We start from the raw sequence: 17,792 nt of genomic DNA, 5'->3' as shown, positions 1-17,792 counted from the left end.
CCAGATTTCAAGTAAAGCCACATGTCCCAGTAGGAAATAACTGGGATCCCCCAAGATCTGGGGTTTGTGAGTCCTTGAGGGCATAAGTCCTAAGTTAATCAACCTCTCCTAACTGTATTCTAGTATAGTACTGGACTCACAGAAGATGCTCAGTAATAGATCTGCTTTACTTTGTCATTCCCAGGCACTTCACTGTTAGGGGCCTCTGCACACATCCTGTCAAGTTGCCTGCAACATGCTCAGTTGATAAGAAGGGCTGTTTTATTTTAGCTCTAATGAGGAGGCTAATGCTCAGGTTGGACAGAGCTCCCCAGACTTTGGGATGTGTACCCCTTTCAGATTATTTGATGATTGTCTAGTTGGGTCCTGGGGAAGAGGGACAATTGCCCCTGAAGAGAATAATTGACTTAGTTAACTGTCCTGGAAATGATTAATTTTTAGGCCAGAGATGAAGCTAGTCTTAGTACTGGAGGAGGGAGAGACTTATTTTTTCTCTGGGGCTGCTTGAGAGGCCTCCAGATTCTGAGATACAGAGATGGGGGTTTACATCCTGATTTGTCTGGGACTGTCCAGGTTTTAACACTGAAAGTCCTGCATCCCAGGAAACTCCTCAGTCCCAGCCCAAGTGGGACAGTTGGTCACCCTACACAGAGATGTCTGGTTGGTTCCAGCATGGGGACCAAGTGCCCACACTGAGCCAGGAAAGAGCAAGGAAGCAGATATAGAGGCCCTACCAGTCAACTGCTGTTGGCTGGGAGGGGTCGGTGAAGGACTAATGGGTGATCACAGTGGAGGCCATAGCAGTGGCCAAAGACAAGCCATTTCTGAGGCAAATGACTTTTGGGAGACCTGACATCTGGCAAAGAGGCTTGTCAGGACTGATCTTTTGGCTCCAAAAGCCTGAGTGGGGCCTTAGGGTGGCCAGGGAGGCCAGCAGTGCTCAGCTGAGTGGCCATCTCAGGGTCGTTGGCAACAGAGGCAGCCTCATAGCCAAAAAGCTGGCATATGCTCTGAAGCACAAGTAAGTCCCCAGGAAAATCTCAGATTTTCCGGGGCGGGGGGGGGGGGGGTTCACTTGCATAGGGTGCTAAACCCAGCCAGATGCTGGTAGGAGCTCAAGCTCTGACATGAGGCATGAGAGAAGGTTCACCCTAACTTTGTTCTGGGCTGGTACAGTAGGCTGAATAATGGCTTGCCCCCTTCTCCCCAAAGATATCTCCATCTTAATCCCCAGAACCTGAGAATGTTAGCTTATATGGCAAAGGGGATTTTGAAAATGTAATTAAGTTAAGGATCTTGAGATGGGGAGATTACCCTGGGTTATCTGGGTGGGCCCTTAAAATAATCACAGGTGTCTTTAGAAGAGGGAGGGAAGGTCACAGAAGGAAGCTGGAAAGGTGATGTGATGATAGAAGGGGAGGTGGAGTGATGTGCTTTGAAGCTGAGGAAGGGGCCACAAGCCAAGGAATACAGGTGGCCACTGGAAGCCAAGAAGGCAAGAATTCTTCCCTCAGGGCCTCTTAGAAGAACCAGCCCTGCTCACACCTTGACTTGAACCCAGCGAAACTGATTTTGGACTTCTGACTTCCAGACCCATAAGAGAATATATTTGTTTTCACTATGAAGTTTGTGTTGATTTGTTATAGCAGCAATGTGAAGCTAATACTGCTGACGAGTTGGGAGTCAGTTTGGCCATGTCCTATTTCTCACATTTATCTTCACAGCACACCTCACAGGGCTGAGAAAAGTGGGAGAGAACACAGAGATCCTTTCCGGTGTAACTTTTCTGAGGAATAGGCTGCCCAGAGTTTTAGACCAGCACCTAGAACAGAACTTGAAACATGGTAGTTGCCAAAAAAAATTTTGCAAAGTGAATGAATACTTTTAGTCTGGTGATTGAATTGGAATAGCTCCTGAAAGGAGAAGAAATGCCCTCCAGGCATGACCAATATGGACTCTCATTGAAAATCCTAGGTCCCAACCCCAAGAGTGCCCGTCTTCAGACCCAAGGGCTTCAGGGGGTCTCACTAGATGAGTCAGCTGGGGAAGCATTGCCAGGTAGTTTAACCAAAACTTTGAACACATCCAAAAATTTCTCACCAAGACACACTATACAACATGAGAAGATTATTAAAAGTCCCCACTGCATCTCATATTTTACATGGTGCCATGTGACTTTTATTTATTTATTTATATTTTTTTAAGTTTTATTTTTTTTTAGTAATCTCTACACCCAGTGTGGGGCTCAAACTCATGACCCCCAGCCAAGAGTTGCATACTCTTCCAACTGAGCCAGCCAGGCACCCCTGTTTCTGGGAAATGGGAACAGGCTTTAGGAAGCCACAGGATCCCTTCTTGCTGCACAGACACCTGACCTGGGGCATCTGCTGGCTCTTGACATTGAACACACATCCACTCTGGAATTGGGCATAGAGACTAAAATGGTTTTCAAAAACTTGGGAGGAACAGACTATTTTGTTAAAGAAATTATTCCTCTCACTAAGAGCTTTCAGGGGAACAACATTGTGTCCAAGGTACCAACTTCTTCATAAGGAAAATTAGGGAAGCACTCTTTTCTCTCATCCTTAGCAACTAAGGTGGAAACGTGCAGGTTTGGATTGATTCGTCACAAATCTATAAGAGGAGTGTCCAGAATACTCAGCGGCTATGTGAGGGCACCTAGGGACTCATTTTGGCTGTTGAGAGAGAGGTCTGAGGTGATGCAGAGGGGGCAGTGAGGGGGCTTCTCCAACATCTGGTGATGGAGTTCCCACTGTTTTTGTCCTGGCTTGGTTGTGATCCATATCCACCAGGCTGGACACCCACAGGGCACAGACTACCTGTGCCTTGTCCACTGTGAGCTCTGCAGTGCCCATTCTTGGACTTGGCATAAGTAGATGTTCCATAAATGCTTCCAGAATTTCACTGAATTATCCCTGCAGCTCAGATAGTGGATACTAACATGACAGGCCACATAGTTCTGTTGGCAAAAGCTCTTCCTTCTCCTGGCCTTCTCAGAAGTGAGGTCTGTGGAGGAGAGCATGTGTCACTAGGCCCTGGGCCCCAACCAGCCAGCACCATTGATCCCAGGGCTGTTCAGTCCGTCGACTCACCCAGAGCCCCAGAGTCACCTGCACCAAGCAAATGGGAAGTTTGCTTTCCTGTTTCTTCCTCTCTTTGATCCCTTCCTTCCACTCATACTGGTGGGGCATCAGGTTAACCAGTCAGTGTTCTAGGTGCTGCAGATATAAGACAGGCAAGAACCTTGCTTGGAAAGCTCTTTACTGAAGTGCACAGAGAAAGGGGTTGATCTTAGCTTCTCAAAGAGATAAGCTAAGGGGACTTTATTACATATTACCCAAAGGAGTGCATGTTCACCACTGTGGGCCTTCTGTATCCATTTCTTCTTCCCTTTGGTGATATACTCCACATTTTATTTGAATGTCCATCCTTCCCCTATGCAGCCCCTGCACTTCCCATCCTCCCCAGCTGCACAGGCAGGCCTTGATAGAGTGAAGCCAGTCAGCATGTCCCATCCACCTGGCCCTAGCGATTGGCTAATGGTTGGACCACCCGACCCAGTCTGGATCACCTGGACCAGAGGGACTTTTGATGGGTGCCTGGGAAGATGTTTTCTTGATAATATGGAGAAAGACCCACTGACTCTTCTGGATGGTCAGAGTGTAGACATGCATTTGGAACAGCTTTGACCTCTTTATGGCGTTAGGTGTGGCTAGGCTGGGGAATGAAGCCCATAGCCAGAGGCAGTCAGGCCTGAGAGAATCCCAGAGCAGTGGAGTCATTGCCCAGCCTGAACCTTGGCTGGAGCCTCAGCCACCTCTGGACTCTGAGGTTATGTGAGCCAATCCACTCTCTTTATTGTTTGCATTAGTTTGGATTGGGTTTTCTGTGTCCTGCAGCTGAGAGCATACTAGCTGATCTTACTAAAGAGGAACTTCAAATCTGGTTGCAAGGTCAAGACTGAGGCAGTCCAGGGGCGCCTGGGTGGCTCAGTCGTTAAGCGTCTGCCTTGGGCTCAGGTCATGATCCCAGGGTCCTGGGATCGAGCCCCACATCGGGCTCCCTGCTCTGTGGGAAGCCTGCTTCTTCCTCTCCCACTCCCCCTGCTTCTGTTCCCTTTCTCGCTGTGTCTCTCTCTGTCAAATAAATAAAATCTTAAAAAAAAAAAAAAAAAGACTGAGGCAGTCTGAGTTTAGGGGAAAGAGGGCCAGGCACTGGTTAGTGACCCATTCAAAGACCAACAGCCTTGCATCCCCAGCTCAGAAGTGGGAAGGAGACCTGAATATGGACCAAGGAGCCTAGGTCGGTGGGGTGAGGAGAGGGCTAGTGCCCAGTCCCTTGCCCCAGCCTTGGCTGGCTGCTCCCTTACTTTCATGCCACCTGACTAGTAAATGCAGAGTGCAGTCCACTTAAAGAAATCAGAGCAGCTGCCCCTTCAAAGCAGGAAAGATGTGTGTAGGTGGGTGGGGAGGAGGCGGATAATTATGCAGGGAAAATAGTTTTCTTGATATTCTTCTGGAAATGTGCATGGAGCGCAGGGAGCAGCAGGAAAGATGAAAGGAAAGGGAAAATGTATTAGTAGAGGATGTGCATTGTGCCCTCCAAAGGGGCATAGGATGGAGTGTGCCGCACATCACATGCTTATCTGACCATAGCACCCTTTTCTGGGGAGCATCTGAGACAACATGGGAAACCTCCAGGCAGGGGACTTCATCCATGAGTGACTAAAGGATTTGTTGGGAAGGATTGAGTCCTCCTTTTGTGTGTGTGTTTGTACAACACACTGACTCTTCCTCATGACCAGTGGGGCTGGGTGCCATTTGCATTTCACACCTGGACTTTTCATGTTCTGGGGAAGGAGAAGGGAGCTCTTGCCTAGCAAGAGAGGAAGCTGCAGTGTGCTAGGGAGAGCTAGGAGCTCTATGTGCTGTTTCTTTGCCCCCTTAGGGGTCTGCCCACAGATTCCATGTACCCTGCATGCTTTGAGCGGCAGAGGGACACCACCAAACTTTGAGAAGCAGCTCTGAGTCTGTGAACATTGGAATGCCAATAATTATCCAGCTGTGAGTAAGCTGAACATTTCTTAGGGCTATTTCTGTGTAATTATAAATATTTGAGGATATTAAACTCCCAGGTTACACATTGAGGGTATTATTTGAGCAATGGCTGGCTGCAGAGCTGAAAATGCAAACATCCTTTCATTCCTCCCTCCTGGAGCACTTAGAATATTTTATGGGATTCAAGAGAAAAAAGTTTCAGTTGAGAAAAAAAAAAAAAAAAACCCTGGAAGCAAAGTCAGTTGCTAATATTTCTAAATAGCTCTAAATCAAAAAAGAGGAATGTGACCACTTTACTTAATTGTGGTGGGTTTGCGATGCATTTTCTCTATGGGTTACAAAAGCAATTACCATCAAACAACCTACTTATGCCTCCGTTGTGATAAAATGTTCCCTCTAATGGAGCTGACATGCCAAGCAGAGGGCCTTTTAAAGCACTTAATGCTTCCAGAAGTGTTCGCATGTGTGGGGCTCCTTGGTGTGCACTGAGATCCCATGACTGGCTCCCTCTAAGGACATGTCAGGGTGCAGGGGGTTCTGAATAGGAGCTAGGTCCTTTGAAGCAGCCGCCGAGGTCTGGGGCACGAGCAAGGTCTTTGCTGCCCTGGATCTGTCAGTGGCCCCCATGAAGCCTTGGGACCTGTCCAGCCTCCTACCCTCATACCCTCAGTCACCCTATCCTGTCCGTCCATCCCCTGAAGTCTCATATCTCCTCACCTGCTCCCCATCTGCATTCCTCCCACCCTGGAAAACAGGGACCATCTCCCATAGACACATGCACAAGCAGTCCTTCTATCTTCTGCTTCGAGCCTATCCCCTCCTGCCGCAGCTTCCCCACAGTTCCTGGGGGTTGCCACTCATTCTCCAGACCCCCAGTGCTCCAGGATACCATGGCTCCTGTGCCCTTGAACAAACCCCTCCAGCCTTTGAGGCTCCTACATGCTGTACTGCACCCCCTCCTCCTTCTCAGCCCTTGCTCTGGGCCCTGGCTCGCCCTTTCTCACCTCAAAGAACTGCCTTCAGCTTGGGTAACTTTAACAAGGTGTGAATGGCCCATCGCAGGAGCCAGGTCACAAACTTTCCTGATGCCCTTCCACTTCCAGACCTGACAGTCTTGGCCACTAGGCGACACCTCAGCCACACTGAGCGCCCTGTGTCTCCCTCACCCTCCCTCCCTGCTCCTGCAGAGGCCTCTGGTCCCTAGCCCCGAGGATTTTGTTTCCTCATTTCTGGCTGGGACCCTGTGGCCATCCCTCTGCCTCCCTCTCAGGCCCCTGAACCCCATCATCTCCATCCCTCCGCCCCGGTGCTGCCATCTAAGGCCCCTTAGCCAGCCCCGGAGAGAATCCTGACCCCGCAGCCTCCCTCGCCCCTACCCCACCCTTGCTTCTGTCCCCATTTCCTAAGGTCACAGCTAGACACCCCTAAAGATGTGTTAATGTTAAAAGTTCTTTAGAGTAAAATAACCAGGACTCTTCTCCCCCACCCTACCCCCGTAGATGCGGGCAGCTGGCAGGGGGCATCTTCCGAGACACTAGGGCAGCATCCCCGCTTGCTTCCCAGGTGCGCGGTGGGCCCGGCGGGAGGAGAAACAATCCAACATCGGTTTGAAAGCTCAAGGTCCTCACACAAAGGTGGGATTGGATTAAGCGGGACCGATCCGGGAGGCTGCGCTCCCCAGACGACGCTCCAGCCGCCCGCTCCAGGTCCCTTTCCAGTTCACCATCCTTTGTTGAGGGAGCGAGAAGAGGATTCGGGACGAGGGGGGCAAACCCAGGTGGACCCAGGTCGTGGCTCCGGACACAGACCCAGGCGGGCCGCCTGGTCCCCGCAGCGCGGGCCCCGGGCGCCCCCTGGAGGCTGTGTGCTCAGCCCAGACCCGGGAGGGTTGTGCCCACGAAGAACTTCCTGCCCATCAACTAGAAAAATAACCCCCATAAAAGTGGACAAAGGACAGGAACAGAAACATTTGAAATGAAATACAAATGCCCAATAAAACGTTAATCTGACTTTTACATAGGCAGGATCTGTTGCAATTCATTACATGCTTCGCTCCTTTAAATCTCTCAGCAACACTGCTGGGGAGAGGGGCGCCTGGATGGCTCAGTCGTTAAGCATCTGCCTTCGGCTCAGGTCATGGTCCCAGGGTCCTGGGATCGAGCCCCACGTTTGGCTCCCTGCTCCACGGGAAGCCTGCTTTTCCCTCTCCCACTCGTCCTGCTCGTGTTCCCTCTCTCACTGTCTCTCTCTCTGTCAAAAAATAAATCTTAACAAAAACAAAAACAAAAACAAAAAAATACTGCTGGGGAGAGACAGAGTACTCCCATTCTGTGATTGAGTAAACTGAGGCACAGGACTTGCTTAAGCCCACACATAAAGTGACAGGGCTAGGATCTGACCCAGCCGCCTGACACCAGATTCTATGGCCTTACTCACTACATTAGACTGACTCTAATATATGAAATATATACATTCTGGCTAAAAAACAAAGTGTAAATTAAAACAATTCATTCAATAAATTTATTCTACAAGTATTTACTGGATGACTACTGTGAGCCAGGCCCTATACTGGGTGCAGGGAAATGGATACCAAAACACACAAAACATTAAACTTACGTTTCAGTGGGGAGAGACAGACAATAAATAAACATGAAACTATAGTCTGTGGCAAGTAGGGTAAGTGCCTGGGGAAAAATAGCAGGGTAAGGGGGGGGGAAAGGAGGGCTATTTAAATCAGATGATCAGATCCTTCTTTTTGAGAAGGTGACACTTGAGTAGAGACCTAAAGAAAGTGAGGGAGAGAGCCTTGTGGTTATCTGTGGGGAGAGTATTCCAGGGAGAGCAAGGTCCCTGAGGCCAGTGCTGAAGGCACTGTCTACATAGTCAGCAGGAGGCGGTGGGCTCCTGTCTAGCCACTGTGGTCCCCTGCCTGTGCCCAGGGCTGTGCTAGGCATTTGGGAAGGAAGTCTTGCTTGTTAACCATTCAGTGGGGGTGATGCTCATCTTTGCCCTGGGTATTCCCTCACTTCCCTGCAACTGGCCCCATGTGACAATTGTCCCTCATGAGTCTCAGCAGAAGATGAGATGATCTGGGGAAGTGGAAGGGAAAGCCCCCACTAATATTTGGGTCGGGATAACTCACCCAGATTCCAGGTCTCTGGGCTGGGACAGCAGCAAAATTTAGCCATTTATTTATTTGTTTTTAAAGATTTTATTTATTTATTTGAGAGAGAGAGCTCAAGTACAAGTACGGGGGAAGGGGCAACGGCAGAAGGCAGAAGGAGAGGGAGAAGTAGACTCCCCGCTGCGCAGGGAGCCTGATGATCCCACTGACAGATCCCAGGAGCTGGGATCATGACCCAAGCCGAAGGCAGATGCTTAACCAACTGAGCCACCCAGGCACCCCAAAATTTAGCCCTTTAAATGTGTTGAGAGAGCTCAGTCGGTTGACTTGGGAACATGAATGAAGAACTCCAGGGAGGAGGTGGTTAGTAGCTGGTGCAGATGCTGGAAGGAGGAGACAGAGGGGTCACGAGATGTTCAGCCCAGTGGTGGTTCAGATATGAGAAAGCAGAAACTCAGGAAACAGAAATCAGGAGACAGGGAAAGGAAACTCAGAGTGAAGGGGGGGACAGTCGGTTGAGCACCCGACTCTTGGTTTTGGCTCAGGTCATGATCTCAGGGTCGTGAGATCCAGTCCTGCGTTGGGCTTCGCGCTTAGCGCAGAGTCTGCTTGAGATTCTCTTTCCCTCTCCCTCTGCCCTGCCCCCCTGTGCACACACACTCTCTCTGTCTCTAAAAATAAGTAAATAAGTCTTTTTAAAAAAACTATAAAAATTGCTTATGTTTTATATGGTGAACTGCCCTATGGTTCAGTGTTGAGAAACTGTTGATTCTTATGTCCACCTGGGCTCTTTTGAGTCCTGCTTGGACCACCTTAAAAAGGTGTGAGTTTGTTTTCGAGGTGAGCACAAACTGGGGCAGAACCTGGACCAGAAAACAGCTGGGAGTAAGGGCTGCTGTGGGAGCCAGCTGGCATCTCCATCTCTCTCCCAGGGTCACACAGTCTCTCTCTGAGCTTGCTCTCTTCTCAACCAACAGCACCTTTGTGTCCACCCCCCCGGCCCCCTTCACTCTGAGTTTCCTTTCCCTGTCTCCTGATTTCTGTTTCCTGAGTTTCTGCTTTCTCATAACTGAACATGGCACTGGGCTGAACATCTCGTGACCTCTCTGTCTCCTCCTTCCAGCATCTGCACCAGCTACTAACCACCTTCTCCCTGGAGTTCTTCATTCATGTCCCAAGCCAGCTCATCTGTTTTATGCCAGGGCACATCATCTATCTCTGGACAGTCCCGTTCAGGTTCAATCACTGGGGCCAAAAAGGGAGGGCATCAAGGTAGCCAGCACGAGGCTGTCGCTTCTGCCAGTGCCCAGGCTGATACAGGCACTGCTATTAGACTGTCCTCGACAGTCCCCGATGCATTTTTTTATTCTGTTTACCCATGCTTGCGTTTCAATTTTTGACCTTTGTTATTGTTGTCCAGAGGTCTTTTAAGGGTCCTTAAAAAATCCTCAGGCACCCAGCCTGCTTCACTGCAGAGGCTCCTACCCAGATGCCTGGCAGGGGGAGGGTCATTTGTAATTAAACAGGAAGTCCCTTCTTCCTCCTGCTTTAGTCTCACCTTTCATCAAAAAAGGGAGGGGAGACCATATTTAATAAACACCATCCATTAGATTAGATCGACGGTCTCCAAATATTGCATTTCTTCCAGAAACAGTATCTCTTGCCCTCACAGAAGAGCATGTGGTCAAGAGGAAATTGAATCAAGTCCTTTAATCAGCCGCAGTAGTATTTGAATCATTTAATTTAGGATCTGACAACCACAAATTACTTTATTTTCCAGGCCAATTTTAGCCGACCAGGAGAGCTGGCCTAGTCCGACTCATGCTTAATAAATCACTCCCTTGCCTGAACGTGGGAAGTTTGGGGAAGAGATTTTTCTGGGGCTTTTCAAACATAATCAAAAACAATCTCCCATGCTATGTGTGCCTGACGTGAGTCCTCTGCCGTGCTCCCTTTGCATGGCTTTGGGACTGTAGAGTGAGCCCTCCCGCTGAGAGAGCCAGGGACACAAAGCAGGGAGCTGTCACCTCTGCAGCCTGTGCTCTTTATTCCCAGCTCCAAGTTCTCATGGCTAGGAAAACAAGTCAAATCAAATTAGATGCCAGACACAAGCTGCTTGTTGCAGCTCACCCTCTGCTGCCTCAGACTTTTCAACACCTGCCGAAACCCCTTCCCTGGAAAAAATGAAAGAGGAGCTTCTGATTTCAAATAACACCAGTGGGACACCCCAGATGTGGCCTCTTCCGGAGTCATGTTAAATCACCTGTGAAGTCCCAGTGAAGGGCAAAGTGCAAGATTTCTCCTTCAGAACTAGTCTACATGTCAGTGTGTCTGAGCCCCTGGCAGACGCCTCCCCTGGCCACCGGGCAGATGGTGCTGGGCTGAGAAAAACCCATGGGACTTCATTCTGTCCCTCCTTCAAGCTACAGCCATGTGTCTGTACTAAGGGCTTGCTTTTAGGCCACTCTGCTTATGTTGCTCATTTTTCTCCATTGATTCCAAGGAGACAAAGTGGCAAGAAGGAGGCTGGGGGGACAAGGCAGGATGTGTGGAGTTATTGGGGGCATGTTGCGTTCCTGGAGTTATAGTACTGATAAACAAATGGCATTAAGAGAGGAAGAATCTCGAGTGGGCCAGTGCATGCAGGGAATTGTAAATTTTATTTTATTTGTTTTTTAAATTCTTTTTTTTTTTTTTTATAGATTTTATTTATTTGACAGAGAGAGAGCACACAAGCAGGGGGAGCAACAGAGGGAGAGGGAGAAGCAGGCTCTCTGCTGAGCAGGGAGCCCAATGTGGGGCTCAATCCCAGGACCCTGGGATCACGACCTGAGCTGAAGGCAGATGCTTAACCCAATGAGCCACCAAGATTCCCTGGGAATTGTAAATTTTAATGAAATTCAGTTTGTTAGAGTTTCTGTCTTAGTCAAGTATGTGTTGATGTGAAAATAGAACCATCAGCAGCCAAGGTTACAAAGGGGAGGGTGTATCTGCAGAGACCTGGGAAATCCTGGGATGGAGCCAAATGTGAGAGCCCTCCAGGCCTCCTGGGAACTGTATGGTCACAGGTAGCATCTCCCTGGCACAGACCTGGGGCTGCTCACCCATCTCCTGTCTCTGGGCACCCCTCTCTGCAGATGGGCTATTGGTTCCTGCTCGCCCCCCTCAAAACTTGAACTCACACAAACATGGCTCTGGGTTCATCTGGTCATGACACTTGACCCAGTACTTGGAGAGCTGCTATCCACCAAGGAAACTCCCTTCTGGCACCTTTGTGGGGGGGTCTTCAGGGACAGAGTGCCCCATGCACCGTTGTCAAAGTCCTGGGCAGCTGTAGGGCCCCTGTGCTAGATAAGGTGTTTGTTAGGAGACCCCACCTGAAACTTGTCTAAACAGCAGCTGCCCATACTTAAGAATGGAGCTTTGGGGGAGGGCTGCTGAAGCCCCTAATCCCTCACATTGTCACCACCACTGCCTGAACCCCCACCACAATGCCGGGCCTGACTTATTTAAGTAAATCTTGACTCTGCCATTCATCCTTGTGTAACTTGGAGCCCCTTTCTTAATTTCTGATGCTTGAAAGTGGAACAGGGATAGCAAGAGCACTTTCCTTCCAGGGTTGCTATGAAAATTAAGTAACTATTTGGGAAATAATAAAGATAATAGATCTTTTCGACCTAGATGCAACTGGAGGTCATAGAAAACGTAGATGAGTGTAGACTGGAGATATGATCTTGTTCTAAAAAGACGAATATGTTTTGAATTGACACAAGAGTGAAATACATTTCATTGAAGAAAAAAAATTCAAGTAATTCATGTGTAGCCCTATACACATGACTCATAAAATAAAATATAACTATAAAATAGTTTGTCTTGCCCTTGGATGAAATTTAAGCTAAGTCCCTGTATGACCCCCTTTTTTTAACCCCTTGGCCTGGCAGTAGTTTTTAGCTCTTTCTTCCTCCCAGAGGCTTTCTTGATCAAGCTCTAAAACGACCCCATGCTGGTTCTCTCATGTCAGCAGTGGTCCACCTCTGGTCCACTGGAAACATTCACTCTCTTTTGCCCTCATGATCTCTGGGCTTTCAGGCAGATCCCAATGTGCTACTCTTGCACTGTGAAGACATCTGGCCAGCCTGTCTCCTGCCATTAAGATTTCTCTGACGTAAATCGCCCTAGTTCACTCTATCCCTGAAGCTCCAAAGGACATGACTGAGCCTTCTGAGTGATCCCCCAGAAGCCCCTTTCCCAAAGCTTGGAGTGAGGAACAAGCATCCTTCACTGTCACCCTGGATTCACGCCCCCAACTCCCCAAATATGTCCGAAGAGCCCAGCACACTGCAAATGCTCAGATAATGGCAGCCATTCCAGCCCTCTGATCCTGCCTCCCAGGGTCCTGCCTCTCAGTGGCCACCTGGACTTGACTGTCCCTTTCCTGAGCAGTTCTAAGCCCTAAGTCCCAAAGGCAATCCCAGTCCTTAAGTGATACAGTTATTGAGAGGCCAAACTGGGATTCCACTCCAAGGCAAAATATTCCTTTCTAGTCTTTGCCAACTGCCTCCAGGCGCAACAGTCTCTCTACCCTACATTATGAGGATGAATGGGCAGGTGAGGAAGAGGAAGGTGTCCAGCCAGCCACAGAAATGTGATGGGTATGGCAGTGTCCCAAGGAAGCACCAAATAACCCCCACATTTGCTGCTGGATATTTTGTCCCATTAAGGACTTACTCAGGGAACTCATGAGAGAAGAAATCAAGGCCCCTTGCTCAGTGTGACCGAAGGGACCTCAGGAAGTACCAGGCCTGAGGCAAGATGAAAACCATGCCCCAGGAAACAGAAGAGGAGGAGGCTGGAGAGACCCAAGGAGGATGGAGGATGGGGAGAAAGGGAAGACCCTGAAGGCAGAGATGCCTTGGGGAGAAACCTTGGGTCTGAGGACCAGCCCAGAAGCCCTGACGGAGGGGTCCGTGCCCTGTTCTCAGAGTGGCCCAGGAGGAGACAGATGATCTGGAAGGCCAGGCAGTGCCCCAGGAACATCCACACCAGCAAGCCTATCTCAGATGATTAAAAATGGCAGCAGATAAATTTAACTAAACATGAGTAATGGGGACACAAAGGGGAAGTGAAGAGAAATAGAATATTTTAGCAACATAAGGAAATGAGAGGAAGATGACTTTGCAATGAAATGTCAAACTTCTGTGCCTGGAGGAGATGTAATCTGGTCATTGCAGGCTCAGGGGAGCGGGGGAGTCTGTGGTTATTTCAAGCAAATTTTAATTCACTTTAATTTAATAACATATGGCCAAATCCCTTTGTGGCAGTGTCAGGGGATAGAAACAGGAGTCAGAGAGTTACCTGGGGTGTTTATTTTTGTGGTTTCACGAGGAGCTCTGTGTGTATTCCTCCACCCCTCCTCCTATCCATCCATCAGCCCATCCATTCATTCAGAGAGTAAATGTTAAAGCCTGAAGATTAGAAAAACAAAAGACAGCCCTGCCTGCTCCCACCCCAGGATATCCTGGTCAGTTGGGGAGACAGACACGTGAACAGAAAGTTACAGTATAGGACCACACACTTGGCGTTCATTAGAAGTTTCTGAATTGAGGGGGCGCCTGGGTGGCTCAGTTGGTTAAGCATCTGCCTTCGGCTCAGGTCATGATCCCAGGGTCCTGGGATTGAGCCCCGCATCAAGCCCCGCATCGAGCCCCGCATCGGGCTCCCTGCTCAGCGGGGAGCCTGCTTCTCCCTCTTCTCCCCGCTCATGCTATCTGTCACTATCTCTGTCTCTCTCAAATAAATAAATAAAATCTTAAAAGAAGAAGAAGAAGGAGAAGGAGAAGAAGTTGTTTGTGAATTGAATGCACGATTGAAAAGGGTGGTTCTGGGAAGGCACCAAAAAGGAGTCAACATCAAGCTGGGTTTTGAAGAATGAGTATGAGTTCACCAGGTAGACAAGTAAGTTGTGAGCAGCTCAGGAAGAAGGGCCACATGTAGCAAAGGAGTGCTGCTTATGGTCATGGAGCTGGAGGCGACTGCCCAGGGAAAGGAGACAGGATAAGAGGAAAAGGATGAGGAGGAGACACAGGCTCAGTGGACTTCACATGGGGAATAACACTCTCAGAAAGGCAGGCTCTGAAGACCTAAAGCCTACCCTCACTGAAATCTCCTCTCCAGCCTGGATGCCTATTCATCCTTCGAGCCTCAACCCAAGCATCATGTCCCCCAAGAAACATTTCTTTCTGATTCAGGTTGGGGTGAGTCCCCCTTCCCCAGGCATGTTCCCAGTACACCCTGTGCCACCAACCCTGTCACTGCCGATTCCACCCCCATACTGGGTTAGCGAGTCTGTATGCCTGCCCATCTCCCAACTGAGGCTGCGATGCCCAGTTCTGGTGATGCCCCCCCCCCCAACACTGGTGCCTCCCTGGATTCTAGCCAGGCTGTCCCGTGCATCCCATCCCAAGGATTGTCCATCCAGAGAATTGGCCCCAGTAGCTGAGGGGCGCTGGGAGGTGTGGCTGAGAGATGGGTGTTTTAATTCACATCACGTTGGACTTTTCTGCTCTTCTAGAGGGACTCTGGAGTGTACCGGGTAACACTTTTTAAGCTTGGGACTACTGGGTCTGGGAGACAAAGCCGTAGAAGCCTGGCCCCAGGGCAGAGAAGCTGGAATGGCTGAAGAGGTCAGGTCAGGGCCTAGCAGTAAAGGGACCTGTAGGGAGCCACCTCCCTAAACAGAGCTGCCCCCAATTCCTTGCCAGAGGGAAATGACAGAGCTGTAGGTGCTCTGGGTGTCCTGGTTGCTAGGCGGCAACGGAGGCTACGGCAGCGCGCGGGTCGCCATGGTAACCGCAGAGCGGAAGCGCTGTTACCCCCAGACCACCGTAGGGGGTGCAAGAAAGGCCTAAGGTGTGGCATCCCGGAAGCTAGTGGATGGGTCAAAGGCGAGGCTGGGATGAAAGACCCAGCTGACTTTCACTTCCATGTTTTCTCACCTCCCCTCAGGTCACACTGCGCAGTTTGAGCCAGGCATAACAGTTGTAGGAGAAAAATAAGATGGGGCTTTGGATCCCGCCAAACCAGCTCTTTCATTTTAGAGATGAAATAGAACCCACAGAGGGAAAGACACTTGTTGGTGACCACACAACTGCAGTCCTGCAAATAGAACTGAAGAGAAAATGGAAAAGAAGAAAATGATGCAAATGACCAAAGACCTCATCTAGAATGTGTTCTGTTGTTTAACTTATCATTTTAAAATTTAAATTGTTTTAAACCGCAGCATTCACCTGATGAGTTAAAAAAACACCACAATGCCACATGGAACTTACGAATCTCCTTCAGCTTATCATATGCATTTTTTTCTTCCTGTACCATTTTCTTCAACTAGCGTCTTTCCCTCTCTGGGCTTCTATTTCATCCTTAAAAGGAAGGAGCTGGTCTAGGTAATCTCAAAGCCCATTACTCTTTATAATAAAGCAAAGCCTTCATTTTCATAAACTCAGCCAGGTTAACTGGGCACACATTTACTGGGCATACAAGTGGGTAAGATCCTCTTGCGGCTACAGTCCATTTGGCAGTCAGATGTCTCTGTAACTGGGCCCCTGGCAGGCTCAGTCTAAAGGCAGCCTAGCCTAGGTCCCTTGGATTCATGTATCTGGTTGTAATGTTAGAGAACATTAACCATGAACAAAAATTACCTTGAGAATAATTGCAAGTTAATTAACCTTGCAATTTTATTTTAAAAACAAAAACTCAGGGGCTCCTGGGTGGCTCACTTGTTAAGTGTCTGCCTTCGGCTCAGATCATGATCTCAGGGTCCTGGGATCCAGCCCCATGTGGGGCTCCCTGCTTGGCGGGGAGCCTGCTTCTCCCTCTACCACTCCCCCTCTTGTGTTCCCTCTCTCACTGTCTTCTCTCTATATATATCAAATAAACAAAAATCTTTAATTAAAAAAAAAAACTCAGAGGGGCACCTGGGTGACTCAGTTGGTTAAATGTCCTACGCTTGATTTCGGCTCAGGTCATGATCTCAGGGTTGTGAGATTGAGCCCGGCAACCGGCTGCACCAGGGACATAGAGTCTGCTTAAGATTCTCTCTCTCCCTCTCCCTCTGCCCCTCCCCCTACCTCACCCCCACCTTAAAAAAAAAAAAAAAAACTCAGAGACACAGTTAGTCAAAAAAGTATGATGTGAGAATAATCTTATTTTAATTTCCAGTCCCTCATTCTTTCTCAGCCCTCCTTCCATATCCTGTCTTTGGCTCATTTTGTCCACTTCTTGGTTTCTAAGCTGAGTCCCCTGTGTTTGGCTGGAAAAGCCCTCAGATGCCATTTGCATCTCGGAGTGTCTGGTAGGATCAGTCTTCCCATACAGCTAACCACATCCCAGTCACTGAACACCCTTGTCTGATAACAGAGGTATCTGGGGAAAAACTTCCTGGAATAGACATTTTTCATGATTCCAAGCCCATGAGGAAAGAGTGGGGCCAGGCTACAGTGCCAGGGCAAAGATGGGATGCTAGGATGCACCTGGGGCTCCACTTAGAAACGACGAGACTTGTTAAAGAAGGGGTCAAGTGACTGGCCGAGCAAGGTGGCTGAGCCAGAAGCTAAAGTGAGGTCTTCCGATGCCTGGCCCTTGTGACCCTTGCAGGGACTACATTGCCCTTGAGGTGACACCACTTGGGTCTAGCCTGAGTCGCCACAGCTGGGATGGAGAAGGAGTCTATGGGGCCCTTCAGTTCAGTCCAGGGGAACAGGAGACCACCAGGGAGTTTTTGTGAGGATATCCAGGGCAGCAGGAGCTCAGAAAACGTGGGCTCAGAAAACATAGGTGTTAGGTGAAATTTCTGGGGGACTTGTAGAGGCTTCAAGCTTGACTTGAGGGTAGTTGGCAGGGTCAGTAATGGTTCGGAAACTGCCAAATTCATGTTCTCGTTGTTGTTATGCAGAGGACTTTGCAGGAGTAGAGGGTCCTAGTGGCCAGCAGGTGGCGCTAGAGCCCAGGGCTCCGCGGACGGACGCCTGGAAGCTCTAAACTGTAGCAGGTGTTGGTCTGATGTGAGGGGAGGATCTTGGCGCTGAGAACTCGCTTCCCCTCGTGTCCAGCTCGAAGCTCGGCCTCAGATCTAGCAGTGGATGACTGAAGCTACGCAGCCTCCACTCAGCGCCTCAGTCGTGTCCTCGCGGCCTAAGAGTGCATGGAAGACAGGGGACCCGAGCTCCCTGTTGGTCCAGTAATCTCTGGTTCTCTGGCTGAACAGAGTCGGATCTGGGCGAGTACGTGCGTCAGGTCCCATTTTTTCTCACGAATTCTCGTGGAAACCAGGGGGTGGAACATTTTTATGAACGTTTTAAGGGACTGGAACTTGGATATTCCTGTGTTGTGGGGAAGGCCCCAGCCAGAAGGCTTGGACCAACGGCGGGCCAAGTGAAGAATTGAAGGTCAAATCCAAGTGGATATTAAGGATAGAGCAGATAAATGTAAGGCATCTGGCATTAGCGACGGGTCTTTTCGCCTCTGCCCTAGCTGGGACAAAATCCCGCTGAAGAGTGCATCATCCGTTTCCCCAGCAGAGGGGCGGCCTCCTG

The 17,792-nt window shown here is 49.4% G+C and overlaps 1 long non-coding RNA gene across 1 annotated transcript in view; it reads left to right on the top strand.

Annotated features, from left to right (window-relative positions):
* LOC144380260 (uncharacterized) overlaps nucleotides 1-17,286 on the top strand; it is a 69,229-nt gene extending 51,943 nt beyond the window's left edge. The window contains exon 3 of the long non-coding RNA XR_013444258.1: nucleotides 17,153-17,286. This is a non-coding gene — a long non-coding RNA (uncharacterized LOC144380260). The remainder of the gene's footprint in view (nucleotides 1-17,152) is intronic.
* The last annotated feature ends 506 nt before the right edge of the window (nucleotides 17,287-17,792 follow it).

This window comes from Halichoerus grypus, chromosome 15, assembly GCF_964656455.1.
Source record: "Halichoerus grypus chromosome 15, mHalGry1.hap1.1, whole genome shotgun sequence".
Classification (NCBI taxonomy): Eukaryota; Metazoa; Chordata; class Mammalia; order Carnivora; family Phocidae; genus Halichoerus; species Halichoerus grypus.
The sequence above is the reverse complement of the archived record's forward strand: the minus strand, read 5'-3'. Positions and strand labels throughout refer to the sequence as shown.